This window comes from Acomys minous (genome assembly GCF_964271855.1).
Source record: "Acomys minous genome assembly, chromosome: 18".
In the NCBI taxonomy this organism is placed as follows: Eukaryota; Metazoa; Chordata; class Mammalia; order Rodentia; family Muridae; genus Acomys; species Acomys minous.
The window spans coordinates 49970011-49995508 of record NC_140501.1 but is presented as its reverse complement, the minus strand read 5'-3'; the positions used below and the strand labels follow the sequence as shown (position 1 = coordinate 49995508).

At 46.4% G+C, this 25498-nt stretch overlaps 1 protein-coding gene across 3 annotated transcripts in view; it reads left to right on the top strand.

The window, feature by feature from the left end:
* Positions 1 to 372: 372 nt before the first annotated feature.
* Positions 373 to 25498, top strand: part of LOXL2 (lysyl oxidase like 2) — a 94259-nt gene continuing 69133 nt past the window's right edge. Inside the window, exons 1-2 of one of the 3 annotated variants that reach the window (XM_084767689.1) lie at positions 397 to 468; positions 827 to 907. The gene's annotated coding sequence lies outside the window, so the exon portion shown is untranslated. Of the gene's footprint in view, positions 469 to 759; positions 908 to 25498 lie in introns of those variants that run through there. The other 2 variants (XM_084767690.1, XM_084767688.1) reach the window with 2 other exon arrangements.

The following is a 25498-nucleotide window of genomic DNA, read 5'->3' as shown; positions in this document are numbered from 1 at the left end:
CCATTTACAAGATTAAAAAAATTAAGCGAAAATTAGCATTGAAGTTGACAAATCAAAACTAAATGAGCTGGTTTCTTATCTCGAAAGAATTTCGTTTGTAAACAGAATTGCTAGGTGGTTTTGTGAGGGACATTATTTAGATTCAGAGCTCGATGCCAGCTTGATTTTTTTTTTAGTTTATCTTAACTTCTTGCTTGAAAAGTCTTTAGGAAGACCAGCGTTGTTTCTACAGGCAGCTTCAGTATTATCAGTTGGGATAAAGTTTTAAACTCCAGTCAGATTCCAACGACTGGCTTCTTTTCCCGCCCTTCTCTCTATTTTTCTGTCTTGCCCCAGTGCACAGATGTGATCCTCCCGGCTGAAAGGCTAGCAGTTTGGGTTTGCTATTCAGAATCCGTTTTCCAGACAAGGGAAGTGGAGCCTGAGTGAGATGAATGAAAACGTTTGACTTCAACTTTTAGTTTTCAGGTAAGGAGCTGGATTCTGTTCCCGCCTTAATTCTGGTGAATGCGGGACCCTGAGGTGGAAGGTGCAGAATTCTCTGGAGAAGGATTCTCCGCGCAGTCTGAAAAGTGCGGTCCCGGGAGCGGCCAGCCCCAACCCCCGCTGATCCGTTCTCTCCCTTACCCACCCCTAATCCCGGGACAAACTGAGGAAGTTTAACAAAGGGTGGAGGCTGGACTTAACTGGAGACCGCCTCGGGGCGAGCGGGGCGGGGGGAGTCGGGGGAGGGGATTGCCGCAAGTTTCTCTTTAAAAGCTCGGGATAGAAAGCCTGCCCCAACTGTAGCGCGCGCCTCCCTGAATTTCGCCTTGCCTCTCGGCAGGCAGGCCCTCGGCGATCGGCGCGGAGGGGCCACCGCTGAGAGCCCAGTCCCAGCCTGGCCACCACGGAGCCCTGCTGCCAAGTAAGAGCGCTTACCCTGGTCACCCCTCTCGCGCGCGGCCCGTGGGCTAGTGGGGACATCCCTAGGCTCCATCCCTCCCCCCTTCCGCCCCCCTCCTCCCTTAGGCCAGCTCGGGTCAGGAATGCGGGAGGACGTGCAGGCTGACAGGTCCCCCTACCCCCCACCCTAAGCCAGCAGCGCCGCCCAGTCCCACCTTGACTGAGTCGATTTACTTACCAAAGGAGCTGGTTGCTTGCCTTCTGGGGACCCAGGGCGTTCCCGGACAGAGGCGTGGGTCCTTGGGGGCGCACTCTGGCTGCCTTGAAGGGTGCAGAGTGGGGAAAGGGGCATCAGAAAGTTGGTCTGGTGGACAGAGTTCTGGCCTTTGAGATATGGAGCCGGGAGGAAGCAGGGAAGACACTTAAGTGTGGCTTTGGGAACCGTGGGGTCGAGCGTCCAGCAGCTGTAGAGCGCACAGCTTGCAACTGGGTTTTCTACCTAGCCTGCTGGAAAAGCTCAACTGAGAGCGAGAGCTCCGTGAACTGAGCAGGGGAAAGGTCCCCGACGTCAAGTATTCGTTCCCAAGTCGCCCTGGGAACCTCTCCCCCGCCGTTATCCAGGAGGAAGTGAGCAGCAGGAGGAAAGAACCCGCACTGGTGAATCCCTGGGTGGTGTGTAGAGTCTGGTGTGTTTAGACTAGAGGTCCCCAATACTAACCGCAAACACGCAAGCCTTTTGGTCCCTCTGTCCTACTCCAGCTTTGTTCCCTACTGGTGGTGTCGTTCCCCTACCCCCCCCCCCCCCCCAGATTTTGAAGCCGTAGGGTGTAGTGTCTCTATTCAGTCCCCCAATAGAAATGATGGGAAGAAACATTCCTTTTTCTTCATCACTCCCTGGCCCTCCACTACAGAGATTACTAAAAATTTCTCACCAGCCAACCAACCAATACCACAATAAAATAGAACGCGCGGTAGGGGGTGGTGGTGCCCCTGAGAGGAGCAGGGGACTGAGTTACCCAATGTGGCTAGGAAAGCTCCAGTTCAGTTGAGAAGTGCACGACGTCAGAAACACGCCCAAATTAATTTTAATTCCTCCAGGTCCTTGGGGTTGAAGAAATACTAAAATCAGCCCAGTGGATACTCCCCGCTCCCCCTCACCGAAGGGCGGAAGTTCAATGGCCCTGGTTTAGTGTTGAGGGCTCCTATCTCTCTGCTGGAGCCCTTCCTTACATCACCACTGGATGTGTGTGTGCCTGCACCCTCCAAAGCCCATTTGTCGTCTTGGGAGAACCAGTAATGCGTAGTGTACTTAGTTGGCAAGGGACTGGGTGGAGGGAGGATGCATTCATTTCCTGGGTCACTTCACACATGAAAAAGCCAGCCTCCCTGGACAGACGGCATCTTGGAGAAAATTTTCACTTCTTCCCAGGCTTTGCCTTTTCCGTATGCTACTCTTTTCTCTTTTGGGCATCTGTGAAGCCAAGGAGACTGACAGGCTCTCAGTCGTCTGTATTTCTTTTCCCCTGTGGCCTTTGTGTTAAAAAGCAAAATCACTTACACATGAAGTGGCAACACCGGGAATAAAATCCAGTTCTGAGCACAAAGCCCACGCTGAAGCCTGCCATTCTGAAGCCCCCTACCCCCTACCCCCCCAAGATTCCCCACCAAGATTCTTCCAGGATACTTTATTATTTCCTTTCCAGCTGGGAGCCTCCCCTGGGCTCTTCCCTAACCCTCTGACCTCTGGATGACTAGTTGGGAAGTGTTTTGTGAAGGAAGCAGGTTTTCTGGGCTGTGATGTGACCATCAGAAAGCTAACTAATGTCCTAGAAAATTATAAATTGCTTATTTAAGTTGTTTTTATCCCAAAGGTGTTCAAACACGAGAGTTATGGACAGTTATGTTCTTCTCACTAGTCCCAATGTTCTGTCCCACTTACAGTATGTCTTTTTTTCCTTTTTATTTTTTTATTTTTATTTTTAGACAGGTTTTTCTGTGTAGTCTTGATTGTCCTGGACTTGCTCTGTAGATCAGGCTGGCCTTGAACTCAGAGATCCACCTGCCTCTGCCTCCCTGAGTGCTGGGACTAAAGGCGTGAGCCACTCTGCTGGCTCTTTTTTTTATTTCTTAGTGAAGCTTTTTTAAAAGAACATCTTGAGAGCACAGTTCTTTTGAAAATGTTAAATAATTATAATGCTATTGTTACACTCAAGAAAGTCTACAAAGTTTTGTTTTGCTTTACTATCATCTATTACCCAGTCTATATTATATTTTTCTCTCAGATGTCTTTCTGGAGTTGATCTCCATCCCGTTGCTTTGCATAATGTGTAATATTCCTGATGCATGACATGGCTTCCAAGCCACTTTTCTATCTACTTCTTGCAAAGTCCCACTAAAGACCAAGACGGGTAGTGTTTAATTAATTTTACCCTTAAGGAAGCTTGAAAATGCAGACGCTGTCTGGATTGTGTAGCTGGTTGCTGGGTAAACCCAGCACCTGACAGGCTGACTTCATTCATTGGTGAACACAGACTGTCAGCATGGAGCACCAGCAGCTCTCCTTGGCCAAACTACCAGTGCCTTGGCTCCCCTTGGCCAGAATACCAGCAGCTCCCCTTGGCCAGGGTACCAGCAGCTCCCCTTGGCCAGGGTACCAGCAGCTCCCCTTGGCTGGCTGCACTGGAGCTTTTTACTTTCTCTCAGAAGACAATTTGTAATCATTTGATAATTGGCCTTTTGGAGCGTGAGATATGAGCTACGAAGTCAGGAAGCCCAGGTTTGCTGTAGGAAAGCAGTGCCCTTCTCTGGGTTGGGGACAAGGCACATGCCTTTTGGAACTAGGCAGCGTCGTTCCTTCTCCTCTGGCCTCTTAGTAGGATGAAGGAAATGACTGCATCTGGGTTCTAGAAAAAGCAAAGGCCACAGGAGGAGAATTTAGGAGAGGACAAGCTCCCCTCTTTGAGCATAACCTAGGTGGTTTGGCTGCTGGCATCTGATGTCCCTAACTCCTATGACAGAAAGAGGGAGAGAGCTCTCTGTCTCCCTGCTAAAGTCCCAAGTTTCTAGACATCTTCGTTTATTTTGCCTTTGTCTAACAAGCATTGGTAACACCAGAATGTTTTGCTATTCAGTTTTCACCACTTATGTTTATTTGCTTTTTAAATGAGGTGTTAAGAAGTCATTTTACATCTTATTAATGATCATAGGTTGAGGGCCTCCTCAGCCAGCGGTGTGGGGGGAAGGACTTGTTTCCGGTACTAGATTACCTGCTGTCTTGTTGGATTTTGCACTGGGATTGACAGGGAATGGACAGACCTTCCATAACACAGCCAGTTAGAGGCTAAGAAGTGGGGGAATCCAACCTCACTCACCAACTCGGGGAGCTCAAGTCCATGTTAGCCTTATGCACCGTTGTCCTGCAGCTTTAATCTCTTCTCCTTTAGGTACCAGGCTGTGTCCATCCAGGCAGATTCCTTAGGTAAGGTTGGGTCCACAGCTGCAGCTACGAGGGTGTAATTTCTTTCTTTGTAAAGTTTTGGAGACACTCATGAAATATCAGCCTCTATGTCTAGGGGCCAAACCTGGCTTGAGCAGCACAGCTTGCAAACACTGCTGTCAGTCAGTTTCTTCTAGAGAAAAGCCTTTATGGTGAGGCCGCCTGGCATTTGTATCCTGGTAGATCATGAAGACTCAGATGAAATGGCTGGATGAAGCTGGGCGTGGTGGCGCACGCCTTTAATCCCAGCATTCAGAAGGCAGAGAGGCAGGCGGGTCAATGTGAGTTCAAGGCCAGTCTGGTCTACAAAGCGAGTCCAGGACAGCCAAGGCTAACACAGAGAGACCCTGTCTTGAAAAACCAAAAAGAAAGAAAAAAAAGAAAAGAAAAGAAATGGCTGGATGGAGTCTACCCTGCCACAGGACCACAGAGCCTGCAAGACTAGCAGGTGTGTGCTGAAAGGAAGAGCAGGCAGTGACCCACAGAGATGCAGTGACAGCTGCACACGTGATGTGGACGTCTCAGCCTTCAGCCTTATTCAGACTGAAGCAAGTCCTCAGAAACTCATTATCCTGGTTGACTGGCGTGTGTGTTCCTCCTTCATATGTGGCACATGCTCAGCAGGGTAGATAACTTGGCCCAGTATGTGGCTGATTTCCTAAGCCTGTGTCGGAGAACTCCCTAGCACCAAGACCACCTTTTCAGAATGATTTTCCCCTCCCCTTTTCCTTCCCTTTTATTCAAGACAGATTTTTAAATAGCCTTGGCTGGCTTCAAATTCTACATGTAGCTGGGGATGACCTTGAACTTCTAACCTTGCTGCGTCTCCTTGGAAGGACTAGGATTACAGGCATGCACCACTACGATGTCTAATTTATGTGGTGCTGGGTATTGAACCCAGGACTTTAAGGGTTTTTGTTGTTGTTGTTTGTTTTGTCCTTAGATGTGCCGAGGACTGAAGCCAAGGCCTTGTGGATGCTAGGCAAATGCTCTACCACTAAGCCACATATTTACCCTCATCATGACTTTTTGACAAAGCATTGGTCTTATCCAAATCAATTTATTATAGTCAAGCAAGTATATTCCCAGACTCTCAATTTCGTGCTATTGATCTATGTTCCTCTTTAAGCCATAGCATCTTGGAAGTTAGTGTGTTTGAAACCAGAGTGTGCATGTGCCTTCTTTGTTCTTTTCAGAGTGGTCTGGGTGATTCTGAATCTCTTGCAATTCCGTATGTACTTTAGAATTGATGGACTTGTCAGTATCCATAAAGAAATCAGCTAAGATCAGGGTTGTGTTGGAGGTACAGGTTATTTTTAGTTTACTCATGGAAAGCTGGATGAAGACTCAGCAGTTAAGACCCTGTATTGTTCCTGTAGAGGACTAGAGTTTGGTTCCTGGCACAGGCATCAGCTGGTTCACAATCGCCTGCAACTCTACTTCCAGGGAATCTTATGCCCCCTTCTGGTCGTCACAGGGACTTCAGTTACATGCTCGTGCATGGATGATTACAAATTTAAAAAATGAATAAACATTTTAAAGAAAGTATATAGAAATATCATTATTTTGGATATTGATCTTCTATTCTATAATTGTTTTTTCGAGACAGGGTTTTTCTATGTAGCTCTGGCTGTCTTGGACTTGCTTTGTAGACCAGGCTGGCCTCGAACTCACAGAGATCCACCTGCCTCTGCCTCCCGAGTGCTGGGATTACAGGCGCGTGCTCTTTTTTTTTTTTTTTTTTTTTTTTTTTTTTTTTGGTTTTTTGAGACAGGGTTTCTCTGTGTAGCCTTGGCTGTCCTGGACTCGCTTTGTAGACCAGGCTGGCCTCGAACTCACAGCGATCCACCTGCCTCTGCCTCCCAAGTGCTGGGATTAAAGGCGTGTGCCACCACGCCCGGCTATTCTATAATCTTGATGAACCCATTCATTGATTTTTTTTTAAAGTAAGTTTCTTAGGAATTAAAAAGTATTACATTTTATGTATGTGTACACAGAAGCCACTGCACATGTGTGGAAATCAGAGGACAATTTTTAGGAGTCAGTTCTCTTCCACCACCACATGAGCTCTGTGGATTGAAATTAACGTCATGAAGCTTGTTGCGGGCAAGCATTTTCACCTGCTAAGCCAGGTTTCTCAAGATTAAAAAAAAAGTGTATATGTGAGTACATCCTTAAACAAGGCTATGGTGTCTTTGAAGTGGGGAGTGGTCTTCTGAGGAGTGGCAAGTTTATAGGCAGATGAGTGTGAAAACAGGTAGGAACAGATGTGTTTGAGTCCCTTTGGCCAGAGCTCTGGGCAGCAAGCTGATGCTAGTTTTTGTGACATTAAAGAGAGTGGAGGGTTGCTAAAGCTGGCACTGGGAGTCAGGCTGTGACATCTACACTTAAGATGCAGGGAGAATATTAGAACCCATCTTAGAAGGAGACTTGAGATTAGCACTAATGTTGGTCGGCGACAGTCGTACAGCTGAGAGAGACTGTCCCACTCAGTACAAATGGAAACTTTCAGGTCTCTGGGTACGTGGCGCCACCCTGGAGATGCCATTATCTTGAGTGAGCACTGGAGACTTGGTACCAGTTGGCTTTGTGCAGCTGGTCCCAGCCAGCTTCGCTGATGTGGCAGTTGGTGGCTGTTGCTAATGCTCTCTGGGCTCTTTTATGGGAGCCAAGGCTGCCATGGACAGCCCAATCCCAGGTCTGAGGCTTTTAACCAGTTTCAGCACAGCATTCCTACTCCAGCATAGCCAAGCACTTCCAGCCAAAGATGTGGCTGTGGCCTCTGGGCTTGTGATTCTTGTCACTGGGCCCCCTTGGACTGGCTGTCATGTAAAGAGCTCAAGGCTCAAACGATGGACTGCTGGACCAAGCTGTTCCTCTCAGTCCCTCAGGCAAGGACCTGGTGTGGCAGCTTCTGGAGATGCCCAGAATGGACAAAGCCAAGGCTGCCTCTCCCTTTGATGGTCAGGCCTTTTCTTAGATAAAGCATCTGTGGAAGATGTCACTCAGGGAATGAGCCAATGAGCTGTACATGCCTTGTGTATTCCTCACTAGGAATACACTCCCACCATCTCCCATGCCAGATACCTGAGCCCCTTCATGACTGTGTGTCCATCTAGACTGGCCCTGGCCACTCCCCTCTGAGGGACTAGCATCAAGTCTGCAGTCAGGTTCATTGCTGTAGACACCAGGCTCGTTTGGAATGACTGGGTTGCTTCCCAAGTCTACGCCCTATCATCCTGGCCTCGATTCTCATCTCTCCTTGCTACTTTTTTGTGATCTTCCATCTCCTTCCAAGTGGCAGTGAAGGTCAGACCAATCTAATTAGTCCCAAGTTGCTAGTTCCAAGATATTGGACATCTGAAAGTGTGTGTGTGTGTGTGTGTGTGTGTGTGTGTGTGTGTGTGTGTGAGAGAGAGAGAGAGAGAGAGAGAGAGAGAGAGAGAGAGAGAGAGAGAGATGGCTAAGACCTGTTTCCCATGTGGCATATTGATAGTGATTAATAGGAGGCCATGCAAGCAAGAAGACCTCCATGATGCTATGGATAATCTTGAGAATCCAAATTAAAACCTGGCCATGATGATGTGCTATGGAGACAGACGCAGGGCAATGTCTGGGGCTCATTGGCTAGCCAGCCTAGGCTACTTGAATAGCTTCAGGCCAGTGAGAAACCCTATCTCAAACCCAATATGGATGGAGCCTTGAGAAGCAACATGCAAGGGTGATGTCTGGCTTCCACATACATGTGCACATATCTACACGCACGCATTTCCACACATGCATGTACCCCTACACACATACAAACACAAAAATTTTAAAAACAATACAAATGGAATGGCAGAATGGGTAGAGTGGTACTCTAGATTTTGTCTAGATTGTTCCCAGTTTGAAATGATATTGGCCATCACCCTTTGATCGTTGGCTATGAACCAGTCACTACTCTGGATTCTTTGGACTTTTTTAATGTCACCCCAAAGACCCTGTCATTCTTCTCTCTCTGCAGAATCTGAGGCTACTCTTGGGTGCTGACACCCTGCTCTTATTGTGTATATTGCCCTGTAGCCAAGTCATGCTTCCCTTTCTCTTGGGTGATGTAGGTTGGATATTTGAAGCCAGTGTGCATCCTTGCCTTGTGAGTTTATGTGTGTGGCCTTTGAATCTGATTGTTTGCCTGACCCTTCACTGTGGGGAACATGCTGGAGAGATGAAATGTGTCACTTCATTATTGTATGTGTTATATGTGTATGTACACATGTGTGCAGATATGCTCACCTATGCATGTGGAAGCTGGAAGTTGTTGCAATGTCTTCCTTGATTGCTTTTCTACCTTATTTTGGGGGATGGGATATCTTCCCGATTCTATAGTTCACAGCATCAGCTAGGTGGGCTGACCACAGAACCCTGGGCCTCTCCCCAAAGCGCCAGGGTTACAGACGCTGTGGGCACTGGGAATTTGAACTCAGATCCTCAAGCATAACAAGCACCTTCCCCACTGAGCTGTCTCCCTGGTTCCTTTTCATCCGACCTGAGTGTTCCCTGTAAGCACATCTGAAAGCATCCGAAATTTTGTTTTCTTCAACCGCCCCAGGAAACAGCCTGGTCAAAGGGAGATTCCACCCCAACCAGAGGTGGACTGTGGGAACTCCGATTGGTCACAACAAATTATGCCAACAAAGCCCTCATTCTGAAGGCTGAAAAATACTCAGCTTTGTATGGCTACCTTCTCACCTCCTCGCTGTGCCCCGAGCATTCCATCTCTGTAACCAGAATAGACAGGACTGAGGTGGAATTCAGGGCCAAAGTGAATCAGGCCTGGACCAGTCTGGTGTCTCAAAGTCTCCATTTGTGTCTGAGGTATTCCCTCCTGCTCTGAGTACACCTTACCTGCCTGGCACAGCCTCCCTCCTCAATGTTTAGTCAGAAGCAGCCCCAGCCCACCGCTCCGGAATTCAGTCTTGACTCTGAGCCAAGATCATTAATCACCCATATTGGTCTCAGCAGAAATTCCAGTCCAGTGGAGGAGCCGGCACTCACCTCAGGCCCTGATCGGAAACCTAAAATCTCTAGAGATGTCAAACAGAAGGTTTTCATTGGTGACGGAGTTCTGCTGAGCTCTGGCCCTGCTGTTTGAATGGGAGCAACATGGGCCACACTTCTCTCCTCTAGTAGCTTGTCTCCTCTCTGCCTTGTTTTATGTCTGGGGACAGAAGGATAAGAATGGGTCCTCTAGACCCTAGACATGAAGATGCACGCTGGAGACGTGGCTCAGAGATCAGGAGCACTTGCGGTTCTTCCTGAGGGTCCTCGTTCAATCCCCAGCACCCACCCACGTGGCAGGTTCACAGCTGTTTGTAGCTCCAATTCCAGGGGAATTGTGCCCTCTTCTGACCTCTATGGGCACCAGACACACACACCTCATACAAATGTACATGCAGGAAAACCACCCACTCACATAAAAAAAAAAAAAAAGAAGAAGAGACTTGATACCCTATGAGCATATACAGGGGGAGGAGGTCTCCCTCAGTCACAGTCATAGGGGAGGGGAATAAGGGGAAAATGGGAGGGAGGGAGGAACGGGAGGATACAAGGGAGGGTATAACCATTGAGATGTAATATGAATAAATTAATAAAATAAAAATTTAAAAAAGAGTTAAATAAATAAATAAATAAATAAATAAATAAATAAATAAATAAAATGAAAACCACAATCAGAACAACAGATAAACTCTAATAAAGCTATATTGGAAGGAATGAGTAATCTGACCAGTGGCCTGGCAGGCCAGAAGGCAAGTCACATACAGTCGCACACAGGCATATAGACTCCCACACAGTCACATATAACAGGGGGCTACAGAAATCTCTTCTAGGAGGGCTCTCAGCTCGAGTTGGGGGAAAGGAACAGATATGAGGGTCAGACAAAGATCCGGTTCCACAAGAATAGTTTGAAAAGCCAAAAAGTACAATGCTCCAAATGCAGTGTAAGATTTGTATGTGATGTGTTTCCCCTCGGCTGTGCATGGCTGGGAATTGCTATCACTTTCGCCAGAAACAGTAGTTGTTGCTGCCTGGGCTTGGAGGGAGAAATGCACTCTGGGAAGGGAGCTGTGGGCCAGAGCAGCCATTGCCACAGGGATGGGATTTGTCACATGCCAAAATCAGGGTGAGGTGGCAGTGCCTGCCAGACACAGGTACCCCCAGGCCCATGATTTTCTACACAGCTCACTCATATGAGAGTCCTAGTTTATATCTGTATAGATTTTCTTGTTTTATAACAAAGTTTAATGAAACCTGAATAGATCTTGGAAGATCTGTTTCAATTTTCTTTTTTTTTTTAATTTTTTAAATTTGATTTATTATGTATACAGTGCTCTGCTTGCATGACAGAAGAGGACATTAGATCAGGTTATAGATGGTTGTGAGCCACCATGTGGTTGCTGGGAATTGAACTCAGGTCCTCTGGAAGAACAGTCAGTGCTCTTAACCTCTGAACCATCTCTCCAGCCCAGTTTCAATTTTCTTAAATGATAGAGTTTTATTGTTGTTGTTGTTTTGCTGTGTTTTGTTTTTACTGTGTGCCGTAGCTGACAGATTTAAGGTGCTTATTTCCTGGTGTGCTTCATTATTCCAGTTAGTAATAAAGACAGAAACAGACACAAAGGTCAGCCAGGAGGGGCCATGATAAGTTTACAGAGGGTCAGCTGGGGGAATGCTCAGTGGTTAGAAATAATACAATTACCTCTTTATTGTTTATTCCCTTTGCTTATATATAGTGGTTTTATTTTTTTTCTTTTTACTAATTTTGTGTCTACTTTGTCAGGCTTAAGTTTTGAGTTTCCGTTCATTTGGTTGTTTTCCATCCCTTGACACTTTATCGGTGTCTGTACCAATGGGTTGTATTTCTTGAAACCCATAGAAAGGTGGGTCTGGCCCACCTGGTCACGTGCACGGGAAGATACTACATGCTGCTTTCTAACTTTAGCTCAGCTGCCAGGTCAGGGTGTATAAGGAAACACACACACACACACACACACACACACACACACACACACACACACAGAGAAAGAGAGAGAGAGAGAGAGACACACACACACACACACACACACACACACACACACACACACATACACACACAGTGGAAAGGTAGCCTAGGAGAATGTGACATGAGCAAGAAATCCTACTTGGATGAAGCCCAGAGCAGAGTCCTCAATACATGTGATCAAAAGTGAAGACATTAAGAAAACCATCTCATAAAAAGCGTGCATGATATCCATCCCAACAGATGAACAGTCCTTAACCTAGAAATAGTTCAAGAAAAATGAAGCAATGACAGCTCTAACATTCATAACTCCTTAGTAACTGATTCCAGAGATAGCAAAGAATGAAAAATGTGGAGCAAATAATTCAAAAGTGTTCAGCGTGTTGAAAGATAGAACCTGCACAAGCCTGGATGTAGGTAGCCTTAATTCACCAATTAAAACACAGAGTAGCTGACTTTAAAAGAAGACACAGTAAAATAATGCCAATTAGAAACATCCTTAGCCTGTGAGGACACAGTCAGAATGGGGGGATGAAAAGTGACCGTCCTAGCCAATAGATTCCAAAGGCAAGCCGGAGTAGATTAGCCAAACAGACATACAGGACAAGATAGCTTAGATGAGGAGGGTTCCTATGCACTGATCAAAGGAACCACTTGTCAAGAAACTATAGCAATAAATCTATATGCAGCAAGCACTGAAGCACTGACTTCTCAAAACAAACACTATTAAACATAGAACGGAAATTTAGACCCCAATATAAAGTGGGTGATAGTCAATCTTTTCCAAACTAGAAAAAAAAATCCCAAAATTTGCTGTGTCCTCTATCACTTGATCCTGGAAACCCAACTGGGCCGATGAGGAACAAAGAATGGACACAGACACGGGTGCGGAGAAGCTGGGATCGGATGGCTTGTGCTCACTCTGATGGCGCAGCACCAACTACTGCAACAGCCAGGAGGTCTCTGGTAGTCTCAGGTTGCAGTTATGTGGGAAGCAGAAGCTGCGGTTGCTAGTTTTTGCACTCACTGGCCAACAGTGTGTAAACACTTGTACTTGCACACACTGTCAACATTCACACTCAGCTGGAGGTAGGCTTTGCCACTCTGATGGGTCTGAGGCACTGTGGTCCTTGACCTGGCAGTGCCCATGTCAAGCAATGTGCAATCGCTCAGGACTTCGTCCACTCTTTATAAATTCACTCAAGGCTTCCTTAGCTTCCCAGAGAAATTCATGTAGTAGCACAAAGGGCCTGAAATAGCCAAGGAACCTTAAGCAAAATTGTAAGCATAATACCTGGCTCCAAAATACCCCAGAGCTGTGGTGGCACACGCCTTTAATCCCAGCACTTGGGAGGCAGAGGAAGGTGAATCTCTGTGAGTGCGAGGCCAGTCTGGTCTACAAATGAAGTCCAGGACAGCCAAGGCTACACAGAGAAACCCTGTCTTGAAAAACCAACCCTCCCTCCAAAAAACCAAACAAACAAAAAAACCAACCCCCCTCCCAAAATACCCCAGAACCACAGAAACAAAGGCAATGAGCTGTTGGCATACAAGCGGACGTGCAGACCAGTGGAACACAACTTTATCTTTAGTCAACTGCTTCTTGGTGAGTGTTAAAAATATACCTCAGGAGAGCTGGCTCCATGGGTGAAGTGCTTGCTGTGTAAGCCTGAGGACCTGAGCCACGGAAAGGAGTAGTATGGTGGCATGTGCCTGTAACTCCAGTGTGGGGAGGTGGAGATGGGTAGGGACTCACTGGCCAGTGAGTTTACCTAGTCAGAACAGCAAGTTCTGATGCAGTGAGATACCTTAAAAGATAAAATTTAAGGTGGAAAGAATAGAAGAAGATACTGGAAGTGAAGTGTGGCTTCCATACACACATGCAGATGAGTGTGTGAGTCCCTGCACATGCACGTGTGACACACATACACACACACACACACACACACACACACACACACACTACACTATGTAGTTTCTACAGGAACTAATAACAGTAGATGGGAAAAGAGGATAACCACCTATAATAGGCTGAACGTAGGTCCTTACCTTACCCTGCCCTCCCCTCCCAAATCAAGATAAATTTGATTTATCTTGGACTTTAAAAGCTTACTTTTACTATTAGAGCAAAACACAGGGGAAACGCTTCAGGAAACACACAAAGATTTCCTGGATAGGACCCCAAAGTACAAGGAAAGAAACAGGCAGGAATTGATAGCTGGAATTACATCAAGTTCTAAAGGTCCCACAAACAACAGAGTGAGGAGGCAACCTAACAATGAGGTGGATCTTGCCTCTCTTCACTTCACAATGAATATACTCTGGACTATAAAGAGAGCCCAGAGTAGTCCAAAGAATGTGAAAATTGGAATAGATGCTTATTGAAGAGGAAATATAAATAGCAAAGAGAGGCAGGTTTTTGTTGTTATTTTTTGTTTTCTGTTTTTGGATAGAGGGGTCAGCTCATTTCATCATTCACTGAGTACATACAAATGAAAGCTGCAGTAAAATTCTAGCTCACCAGATTGAGAATGGATTTTTTTTTTAATCTTAGTGAAGATTTGGAGAAAAGGAAACCCTCACACACCATCCTAGTTAGCTTTAACTGTCAACTTGATACCCTAGAGTCATCTGAGAGAAGACCTTCAAAGGAGGAACTGCCCAGATCAGAATGATCCGGGAGCAAGTCTGGTTGAGGGGGTCTGGGGTGGGGTTGTCCTGATTACTAATTGTAGGAGGGTTCAGCTCACTATGGGCGGCACCATTCCCTGAGCAGGTGGTCTTGAGCAGTCTAAGAAAGCAATTTTTACCACAAGTTCCTGCTTGGGCTCTTGGCATGACTTCCCTCAAGGACAGACTGTAGCCTGTAAACTGAGCAAAGCCCTTCCTCCCCTAAGATGCTGTGGTCGAGTATTGACTGAGTTTCTCTTGTGTCCAACTTTTCTCTCTAGGGCTTGAGTTAAATTCATCTGCTTGTTTGTATCCTCTTCCAGATCTGTGACCATTTTTTTTTAACCAGAAATCTTTTCAAATCTTGATCTGGCACTGTGCCTGTTCCGTGTCTTTGGGTTTAGAAGTTGAGTTGGGTTCTTGTAGAGGTACCATGACGCCCTCATTTCAGGGCGGTGATCCGTTGGCTGGATCTCTCTCTAGTTCTCTCCCCACCCCTACCCTGAGGTGGGGCAGCCTTGGCATCAAACACTTTAGGAAGAAGCTTCGTTTCTTTTCACTCCTCTGGGAACTATGAAGACGGAGCCCACGACGCCCTCTTTTTCCTGCTCCTTTCCTTCGCGTCCTCCACAGGTTCCTGAAGATCTTTATTTCTCTCTTGGGAATAAAGTTCATCTCTCTTTATTCCAGCTCCCTTCCTTCGCTGCCTCTCACAGCCTCTTGTGTGCCATCTCACCCCAAGTCCCCCTCACAAGGGATTTTCAAATCCTACTATCTGTGCATTGTCAATCCTGGAATCAAATCAAAGACTCTGGGATATACTGGAAAGTTCCTGGGGTGGCAGATAAAGACACGAGTGCTGTTGTTTGGACAATTGAAGTATCACTGTTCGTAGGCATCCCAGAAATGGGGGCACATTGAAGATCTAGAACCTCATCTTACCCTCTGATCCCATCCTTTCCCCCTTAACTCCTGACCCCATCCTTGTCCGCTTTCACCCACTGGTCCCATCCTTCCCTTAACTCTGCAAGAGCAGCAAGCCTTGGCTGATGCAGCCCTGTTTCCAAGTCTTACTGGAGACATGCTGTAGTCTTCTGTCCCAGTTCCTTTAGCACCATTTAACACCTACTTAGTTTATAAAGCACAGGCAATTGAGCTTCTCCAATATAGCATACTGTATAAATGAGAGTTTCTGTTTTTTAAACAGTGCTGTATAAAAGCTGGATCCAGAAGGGCCGGCCTGAGCTTCATTCCCCAGCTCCAAGTCATACTTGGAGAAATCAAAGTTCTAAATTAAACCCAGCCCTCTGATGCTCACAGCCGAGCATTGGCCCACATTCTCATTGCCGACTGAACTGCTTGATTGGAATCAGGAGTGCAGTGCCAGCGTGACCCAAGATACACCAGCTACTCATATATTCGACCTTCAACTGTAGACTAGAGATTAGAGAAACTTTTTCTTAGATTCTTTTTACACAAAGTCTCATGGACTACGTGGGGTTTTGTTGTTTGGTTGTTTGGTTTGGTTTCTGTTTTTTGCTTGTTTGGTTGGTTTTTTGAGACAGGGTTTCTCCATGTAGCCCTGGATGTCCTGGACTCACTTTGTAGACGAGGGCAGCCTTGAACTGACTTGTCCTGTTGTGTGTGGAGGGACAGTGTGGGAACAGCACGAGTGGTCAGTGACTGTTAGGGCAAGAGCCACGTACAAGGCTTCGAGGAACTGATGTTTCTGAAGAAGTCATGGGACCCTGAGTCCTGTCCCCCCCCCCCCCCCGAGTGAATTCTTTCCACATGCTCCTCAGATGGCTCTCTTGTCAGGAAAGCCAAGTGGACACTGTATCCTCAAATGGACTGGATTGAATTGAACGTAACAGAATTGCAAATCAGGGAGAAAATCCAGGGGACAAAATGTATCACTTCTGATAAGCTACTGTAGTGACCAACCCCTTCCAGCAGTCAGATATTTCTGTCCTTAGTCATGTTGCTTGTAGCCTTCTGATGTTGACCTTTTCCCGGCCTCCTCCACATGAGCACTTAGCACCATCTCCTGCCAAGTTCCCAGGTATCGCTCTGGTGATGTTCAGTAGGGGGTTCTTCAAGGAAGGTTCTGTGGAACAGACCCCACATGGCCTCAGGACGTGTGACCTGAGCTGCGGGGTCTCCGTGGTCTTTTGCTGTGTCTGGCTGACCCAGTTGGCCAACACCCTCTGCTCATACAGCAAGGATTCCAGAATTTCCATGATGTCTGTGATGCAACGTCCTTGCTGTGGGGGTGTTCCGAGACTGTGGCTATGAGGAGACTCCTCTGAGGTGTTCAGAGGGGTGCTGAGGTCACAGCTTTCTGTTGTCTGACCACTCAATAGGGAAGGAAAGATGGGGCTTCGCCCAGGCTTTTGGGCTATCTTCTCTCTCTCTTCCCCTCTTCCTTTCTCCCTCCTCTCTTCTTCCCCCCACTCCCTTGCCCCCATGGTGTATGTGGTACATGATGCCCGTGCACATGTATGCTGAGGCCAGGAGCCTCCTCTGTTGGGTGTCTCCTCTGTTGTTTTTTGTTTTGTTTTGTTTTTGAGGCAGAATCTCTGGCTGAACTTGAATCCTTCTGTCTAGGCTGGTTGGCCAGCAAGTACCCAGAATCCACCCGTCTCCATATCTAGCACTTGAGTTACAGGCATACACGGACATGCCCAGCTTCTATGTGGCTGATCAGGATTTGAACTTAAGACCTCTTGCTTTCACAGCAAGCACTTTTAGCTACTGTACCATCTCCCTAACCCCTTTCTTTTTTATGTGTGTGTCTGTGTGTCTGTCTCTGTGTGTCGTGTTTATGTGTATCTCTCTCTCTCTCTCTCTCTCTCTCTCTCTCTCTCTCTCTCTCTCTCTCGTGTGTGTCTGTCTGTCTGTCTGTGTCTGTCTGTGTGTGTGCCTGTCTGTCTATATGTGTGTATGTGTGTGTGTGTGTGGTGCTTGTGTGCCTTCAGAGGCCAGAAGAGGGTGTCAAGTCCCTTGGAGCTGGAGTTGGATTTGCACATGGTTGTGAGCCATCTGATGTGAGTGCTAGGAATTGAACCGGGGTCCTCCACAAGAGCAGCAAGTACTCCTAACTACCTAGTCACCTCTCTAGCTCTTTTCCTGACTTCTTGTGGCCAGGGCTGGTGGAGTGGGTCTGAGGAAAACAGAGGTGCCTCCATCCTTTCAGATGTCTCCATATATGTGAAGAAGCAGATGGGGAATTTACCATGTTTATGTTCGGGTGTGGGAAAAGGAGGAAAAATCGCTACTTCTGTTTGGAATAAAAAGAAGCCTAGAGCCACAGCGTCCGCACAGCCCCACTACGTTGGGTGTCTGGTCTTCTGAGATGCTTGGAACTTTTCCGTCTTCTGGGTTAGTTAGAAATTAGAGGGGGAGGAGGCACAAAGATCCAATCTCCAAAGAAAGAATCTGGGTCGCCAAAGCAATGCTAATTAAAGCAAAATATTATGTTTGCATATCAGGGTAGGGAAACCTCCCTGCTGCTCACCGCAGTGGAAACTGGTCATCTTTCTGCCAGGCAGTTAGTATAGTTTTCGGAAAAGTTGACTTTCTTCTTCTTCCTTTTTTTTTTTTTTTTTGCCTAGCTAGTTTACTTTTAGGAATACCTCCAAGGCTGTGCAACATTTAACAACACGAATTTTCATTTCAACAATGTGTACATGACAAAGAGAGGAAGCAGGACTACTGTTTACCCACATGACTGACTACTCTATAGGTGTACTTTTATGTCACTATGGCAAAGCACTAGAGAAAACCAACTTGGGGGGATTTGTGTTGGCTCATGGTTTTAGAGGTGACAGCTCGTCAAGGTAAGAAAGGTATGGCAGAGAAGAACTTCACTCATGGCAGCCAGGAAGCAGAGATAATGCAATGCCTGTACTGTGCCACTTCCTGTACTTCACCCAGGGGACATCCTGCTGGCTGGGTCACTCACTATTCTCCTCCGCTTAAGGTCACCCGTTATGGACCCCCTGAATAGTCACACATGCAGAAGTCTTCCTTAATTCTTCGGTGTCTCTCATCCAGTTCAGTTCACCATCAAGATAAAGCATCACAATAATAACTACAGAAAAGAGAAGTTAGACAGAATGTCTATAATATACTATTCAGTTAAGAGCAGTGTGTGAGCCAGGCATGGTGGTGCACGCTTTTAATCCCAGTAGTCTGGAGGCAGAGCTAGGCAGATCTCTGAATTTGAAGTCAGCCTGGTCTACATAGAGAGTTCTGGGACAGCCAAGGCTACACAGAGAAACCCTGTCTCAATAAAGAAGAAGAAGAAGAAGAAAGAAGAAAGAAGAAGAAGAAGAAGAAGAACAAGAACAAGAACAAGAGCAAGAAGAACAAGAAAGAACAAGGAGGAGAAGGAAGAGAAGAGGGAAAAAAGAAAAAGCTGTGTGTGTGTGTGTGTGTGTGTGTGTGTGTGTGTGTGTGTGTGTGGTTTTTTTGAGACAAAGTCTCTCTATGTAGCCCTGGCTGCTATGGAATTCTCTATATAGATAACACTCAACCTTAAAATACAGTTTTCAAGCTGAGCGTGGTGGTGCTCACCTTTAATCCCAGCACTCAGGAGGCAGAGGAAGGTGGATCTTTGAGAGATTGAGGTCAGCCTGGTCTACATAGAGAGCTCCGGACCAACCAGCCAGCCTACATAATGGTGTGTGTGTGTGTGTGTGTGTGTGTGAGAGAGAGAGAGAGAGAGAGAGAGAGAGAGAGAGAGGGAGAGAGAGAGACAGAAATCAGTTTTCAAGGCAATGTGTAGAAAGAGATTCCAATTGGTTTCAATCCCCACTTCTGGGATTGAACCTGTGATTGCACATGCCAGGCAAACACTCTACCTCTGGGCTACGTCTCCAAACCTTGTTTTGTTTTGTTTTTAAATTTTAATTAAATTAATTTTTTTTGACTATCTGTTTCACCTCTGGCTGGTCTTCAACTTGTTATGTAGTCCAGAGTATTTCAAAGCCCTTCCTCTTGAGTATGGGTGCTATGGGCATGCTCAGTGATTCAGAGTTTTCTATCTATCTATCTATCTATCTATCTATCTATCTATCTATCTATCTATTTACTTATTTATTATGTATACAGTGCTCTATCTGCATGCACACCTGCCGGCCAGAAGAGGGTACCAGATCACAGTATAGATGGTTGTGAGCCACCATGTGGTTGCTGGGAATTGAACTCATGACCTCTGGAAGAGCAGTTAGCGATCTTAACCTCTGAGCCATCTCTCCAGCCCCCAATTCAGAGTTTTCAAAGATAGTAGATAACAGAAAAGATGGAAGAGCGAGCACTGCAGATTGGATGGTGATTGGCACAACAGCTGTGTTATACGTTTACTTTCTCCCTTTTGTAAGTTTGCATTTTCTCAGATTTTTACCATCACTCGCTATAGCTTTCCCAGCAGAGAGGGGATGCACATTAGACTTATTTTAAATAGAAAAGTAGCTGAATCAGACATATGACAGTGGAGCAGAAGAAGCAAAGAAGCCAAGAGCCCCTCTTCTAGGGAGGATGTGGCCGTGCGCAGGGGCACGCCCGTGGAGCCTGGGAAACGGGTGTGCAATCTATAGACATGCAAAGCCAGAAATTAAGAGTTCTCTTTTAAAATTACAAGATCAAATTTTCCCCCACTTCTTTCTGGAACAAGATTAAAGGATCTCTAAGACTCTGAAGCCCGTGGAGGGAGGACAAGGGCCAGGCTAGGGCCACAGAGCACAGGGCAGGGCACAGCCTTGGCCACCTGGTGACCCACATTCAGATCCTGTCTTATAATTACTACCAAACCAGCCTGACTTACTAAGCCTCTGTGACTTGATTTCCTCCTTGGGCTAAAGCTGCTATTGATGACTTCACATCAGTGCTTGGCCAACCTGCAGCCCACGGGCCACGTGTATCCCGGGACAGCTGTGAGCAGCTCAGAACGTTTGTAGATGACAATGTTGAAAGGTTGATCAACCCTGCCTGGAGCGTGTCAGTCTCCCTTCAGCTGGAGATGACTCTCAGTGAGTGTGTGAAGCCAGAGGCGGCACAAATTCCTACACAGATCATGTTTTCCCTATAGATGCATTCTAATGATGAAATCTTATTTTTAAATTAAGCCTAGTGAGGGATTTTACAGTGTATAATGAAATAAACAATTGCAATAATACACTGTAATACAACTTCAATGAATCTGTCTTTTTTCCTTGTGCTGTTTAATTTTTGGTCAACTTGATATACAAGCTAGACTCACCTGGAAAGAGGGACCATCAGTTGAGGTGTCACCTCCATCCAACTGACCTGTAGGCATGTCTGTGGGGGCATTTCCCTGATTAATGACTGATGGGGAAGGGCCCAGCTCACTATGAGTGGTGTCCCCTGTGGGCAGGTGGTCCTGGGGTATATAAGAAAGCAGGCTGAATAAACCATGAGGAGTAAGCCAGGAAGGAGCATCCCTCCATAGCTTCTGCTTCAGTTCCTGCCTCCACGTTCCTGCCTTGGGTTCCTGCTTTGACTTTCCTCAGTGATGGAGTGTGACCTGGGATGTGTCAGCCAAATAAACCCTTTCCTCCCCAAGCTGCTTTTGGTCACAGTGTTTACCACAGCTGTAGGAACCTAACTGGGACACTTTCTCAAAGCATCTTAGTGTGTTGGTATTCACCGTTTTAACTTAAAATTCTTCTGTCTTCACAATTTTGTGGAAGGTTCTTTTTCCGGGTAGATCTTAGCACCTTCAGTTTGGGAGCCTTCTCTTTCCTGAGGAAGCACACTGTGGCTTTTGTTCTCTTTCATATCTGAGCTTCTAGCCTCTGTGCTCTCGTGCTTTGGGGCCATCACCAATAAAACAATGGCTACCTGAACATAGGCACTGCACGCCGTGACGGGCCCAATATCAGAGCGGTGATAAGCTAAGTTACTTATTGACTAGTGAATGGATGGGTGGTGTGCACTGCCAAGATACAAGATACAGTGTACCAAGGGGTGGTTGATCTCATGGGTAGAGGGAACAGAGGGGACGTGGCCTAGGTCAGCATGAGATTTCATCACGTTACTTGAAATAGCTGCAGAATTTAAAACAGATGAGTTTTTATTCTTAGGATTTTCCACTTAATGTTTTCTCATGAAATTGAGGATGGGTAGTTGAAATTATGAAATGGGCGAGGGGGTGTGTGTAACTCCTATATTGAGAAACATAGGAGTTGCTTTTTGTTGTTTTTTTAATGTAGTGCCTGCATATCACTCAGCTTGACCTTTGGCAGATCATTGACTTTTAGTTTCCAAAAAGAAAAAGAAAGCACAAAGCTGGGTGTGGTGGTACATGCCAGCCTCAGGAGGTGGAGGCAAGAGAACTTCTAGTTCCAGAGTAGCCTGGGCTACATAATGAGCCCCATCTTTAAAATGTGTGTGTGTCTGTGTGTGTGTGTGTGTGTGTGTGTGTGTGTGTGTGTGTGTGTGTGTGTGTAAGGGGAAGTGTCGAAGACAAAGGCAAGACAAGACGAAACAAAACCCTAGAATTCAAAGTCAGATGACCCAGGCTCACATTGTTCGTTCAGTGCTTGAGCAGTTACTGATGTCCTGGAGATGTACCAAGCTAGGCTGTCAGATCCTGTCATTGCCACAACGGTTCACTCAGAGCAGCACTTTGCCTGAGAAGGATGTCCGAGAGTTAGCCTAACACATGCATGTGGCCTTGTGCGCTGGAAGGAGATGGCTGGCATTTCATTGTCACCCACTCCCCACTGTTGGGGGATCCTCTAACGTTAGAAGTGTTAGAGTCCAAGGATCTGTTCCCTCCTTGCTGCCTGGTTAAAGCAGAAATGGAACCTGACTGTGGTGTTCGGAGGAACGTTTAATCGTGGTGATTTTACAAGGAGAAGAAGGCATGAGACAAGGAGAAACAAATGTTCCATCTCCGTTGCCCTGTGTTTAGCCTTTGATGTCCAGTGTTAGACTTCAGACTTTGACAGTAGAAGGTCACTGCCCAGTGCCCTTGAATTGAACCAGCAGAGCCAGGATCTAAAACAAGCTTCCCTTTATGTCTGTTGTTTGCTTGCTTTGAGGGTGTCAGATAGAGCCTAAGCTAGCCTCAGACTCACTGTGTGGTTGAGGATGGTCTTAAACTTGAGATTCTTTGTCTCCGTTTCAAACGTACTGAGACTACGGGATTGCCCATCTTTTGTAATACTGGGAATTGAACCCCAGGCTTTGTGCATGCTAGAAAGCACTATACTAAACACCCCCAACCAGCACCCCTCTTCGTCAGAACTTACCGAATACACAGTATATGTTATTAGAAACAAAAAAAGACAAAGACTTAGATTTTTAGCCTTGACACATGGCTAAACTCTCCAGTGGTCAGACAGTCCCCTCCATGTGGTTTCATTGACTCTCTTGAAACTTGCTTATTGACTTAACTTGGGGTTCATTTTGACAAGTCTGTGTGTCCTTGAAGGGAATGTGTCCTGTGGAGTTGGTGAATACAGTCTCCAGAGACTTGTGAATTGTCAGGTTGTTAATCTCTTGTTTGTGTATTCCGTGCCAGGGCTGTCTTGTGTGGAAAGTCTCCACTGCCGCTGAGGATCAGCTGATGGCTCTGATTTCCTTTTCATCCTGTCAGTATTTATTTCATGCATTTTGAAATGATCCATGCATCTCTACAGTGTTGTAGCTTCCTGGCCCATTGGCTTTTTTGTTAGCTCTGGTAGTTTTCTTGCCCTGGAATCAGATTATCTCACCGTGGATCAGTTTTCTTTTGGCCAAGCTGCACACGCATGGTGCATCTTCTTCCATCTTTCCATAGTGAGTCTCTATGTCTTTTGTAAGAATATGTAGTTTGATTATATTGTTCAGTCTGGGTTTGGTGATTTTTGTCTTTTAATTGGAGCATTTATTGGACATTTTCTAATGTCTTCCCAAAGGCTATCTTTTGTTTCCAGTCCTTGCCTCTATTGGGAGGCAGTGGGACGTTAGGCCATTGAGGGGTGCCTTTGGAAGGAATCCCTGGGGGGCTGGGAGATGACTCAGTGAGACGAGTTTGGATGAACGGCACCCACATAAGAGCTGGGCGTGGTGGTGTATACCTGTAATCTCGGGGCTGGCAGGTGAAGGCAGATGGATCGAGCTGAATCAACAAGCTCTAGCTTCGATGGAGAGACCTCGTCTCAAAGAATATGATGGAGAGCAACTGAGGAAGGCATCGATACCTGTCTCAGGCCTCCACACAAGTGCTGGAAGATCTCCTTCTAATACTTCCATTTTTGTTTATCTCAATGTCCTCATTTCATCTTCGTCACCCCTCCCATGAATATAGACTGCTGTTACTTTACGAGCCCTTTTGAACATGGCATCCTATTATCTTCTTCCGTCCTTATTTTTGTGGGAATGCTTCCTGACGTTCTTCCGATGTAGCATACCCGTTACTCTACGGCTAGATGTAAGATTTCTTTTGCCTCAGGCTTTCCACAGGCCATGTGGCCAAAGGTGGTCTCTTCTATGGAGTATACTGCTCTGCCTTGCAGTGTGGGAAATTCCTCACCATTGCTCTTCAAATGCTTGATCTGTACATTCTTTCTCTCCTCTTGGGCTTGGGTTTCCAAACATGCTATTTGCACTCCATATCCTAATATGTCTCTATCATCAGTCTCTTCCCCTGACCTCTGATTTGTATTTTGTCAGTCAGTGGAGTGTACTGACATTTTCTCTCAGTTTTTCACACTAGCCTCTGCCTTGGGAGAAGCAGAGACCGGGGGGGGGTGGGGGTGGGGAGGGGGGGGATATCTCCATGCACATTCTTTCCCTCTGGATGCTTGGCTCTTTGAGCACATGCCACCTCAGTGTCAGGAGCCCATGACTCGGGCTTTGTTACACATCCTAGAATGTTCCCTGACAAACCTGGACGGCGGGCATCGGTTCCTCCTTGTGGTCTCTTGTGATGCAATCAAGAGAGTTATAACCAAGCTGTGTGAGGCCGCTGCGGGTGTGATATAGCGCAGCTGATATTAGATGCTGTTCATAAGCAGGAGGAGTAGTCGCCAACACTTGGAGGCTGAGGCAAAAGGATCTCTGTGTATATGATTCGGCTTGAGCTACAGAGTGAGACCTGGCCTCAAACAAAACAACAAGCAAATACAACAAAAGCAAAAAGTAGTAAAGCCATTATCGTTTCAAAATATGATGCTTTAGTGTCAGTGTATTTTTAGACAAAGGTGATACAGGAGGCTTGTTTCCACCATCATCACAGCAAGCGTGTAAATAATGTGATAATGCATTGTGCTGGCTGCTATGAAACTGTTCACCTCCGCTATACACTTATGGGGTCCCCTCCTTCCTCCCTTCCTTTCTCTCTCTCTCTCTCTTCTCTCTCTCTCTCTCTCTCTCTCTCTCTCTCTCTCTCTCTCTCTCTCTCACATACACACATCACACACACACACACACACACACATCACACACACACACACACACACAAGGTCGTGTAGTCCTTGCTGTCCTGAACTCACACTGTAAACCTAGCTGGCCTCAAACTCAAAGATCCACCTACCTCTGCCTCTCAAATGCTGGGATTAAAAGCATGCACCACCACAGCCTGGCTTTATGGGGGTCATTTTCATAGGCAGGTCTTTTGTTGAACAAAATGCAACGCATGATAATATGTGTTTTGGTATGTTTCTCTACTGTCTTATAGCTGTTTGTGACAAGATTTATCTAATACAAATGAGTCCGCCTAGCAGAAACAGGTGTGTTGCTTTGTGGAAAACCTCAGGGTTGAGGCCCTGTCACGAACCCTGATGGACAACAGAGGAAAGCAAAAGCAACAAATGACTGTAAATCAGCTAAAGAGAACCTTCATTTAGCCTGACAGTACCTGGCAAGGTCTCCTTGAGGAGCTTGGTCTTTGGAGGGCTTTAGAGGTACTCCGCTGTAGGTGTTAAAGCAGAAGCCAGGTGCAGACTGTGGACCTGTCACAGGAACCCCACCATTTTCTGGCCTTGTTTGAGTGCCTTAGGGTGAGAATGGCTGGGCTCTGGAGACAACTCAGGGCTTTCTCCCTTAGCAAGCCCACAGGGAACCAACATACAAAGGACTGATCAGCTCTGGGTGGCTCCAGCTCAGGGTAATTTAGCCAATCCTTCCTTGACAGTAACATTCTCTGAATTGAGGGCTCCGATCTCTCTGTCCCTTTCTGTATGGTTAAAATGAGCTGTCCATGCCCCTGCAGTTTCCAACTGCAGCTCCTGGCTTTGCTTTCGGGCTCTCATATCTCAATCGGTTTCCTCCTTGAGACATACCCACAGTCCTTTTCCCACAATCTCCCAGTCCCGGGGTTATCTGAGGATCAAGGCACACGAGGTCTCTAAGACACATCCTCACTCTGGAGGTACAGCCCTTTTCTCATGATCCCCGAG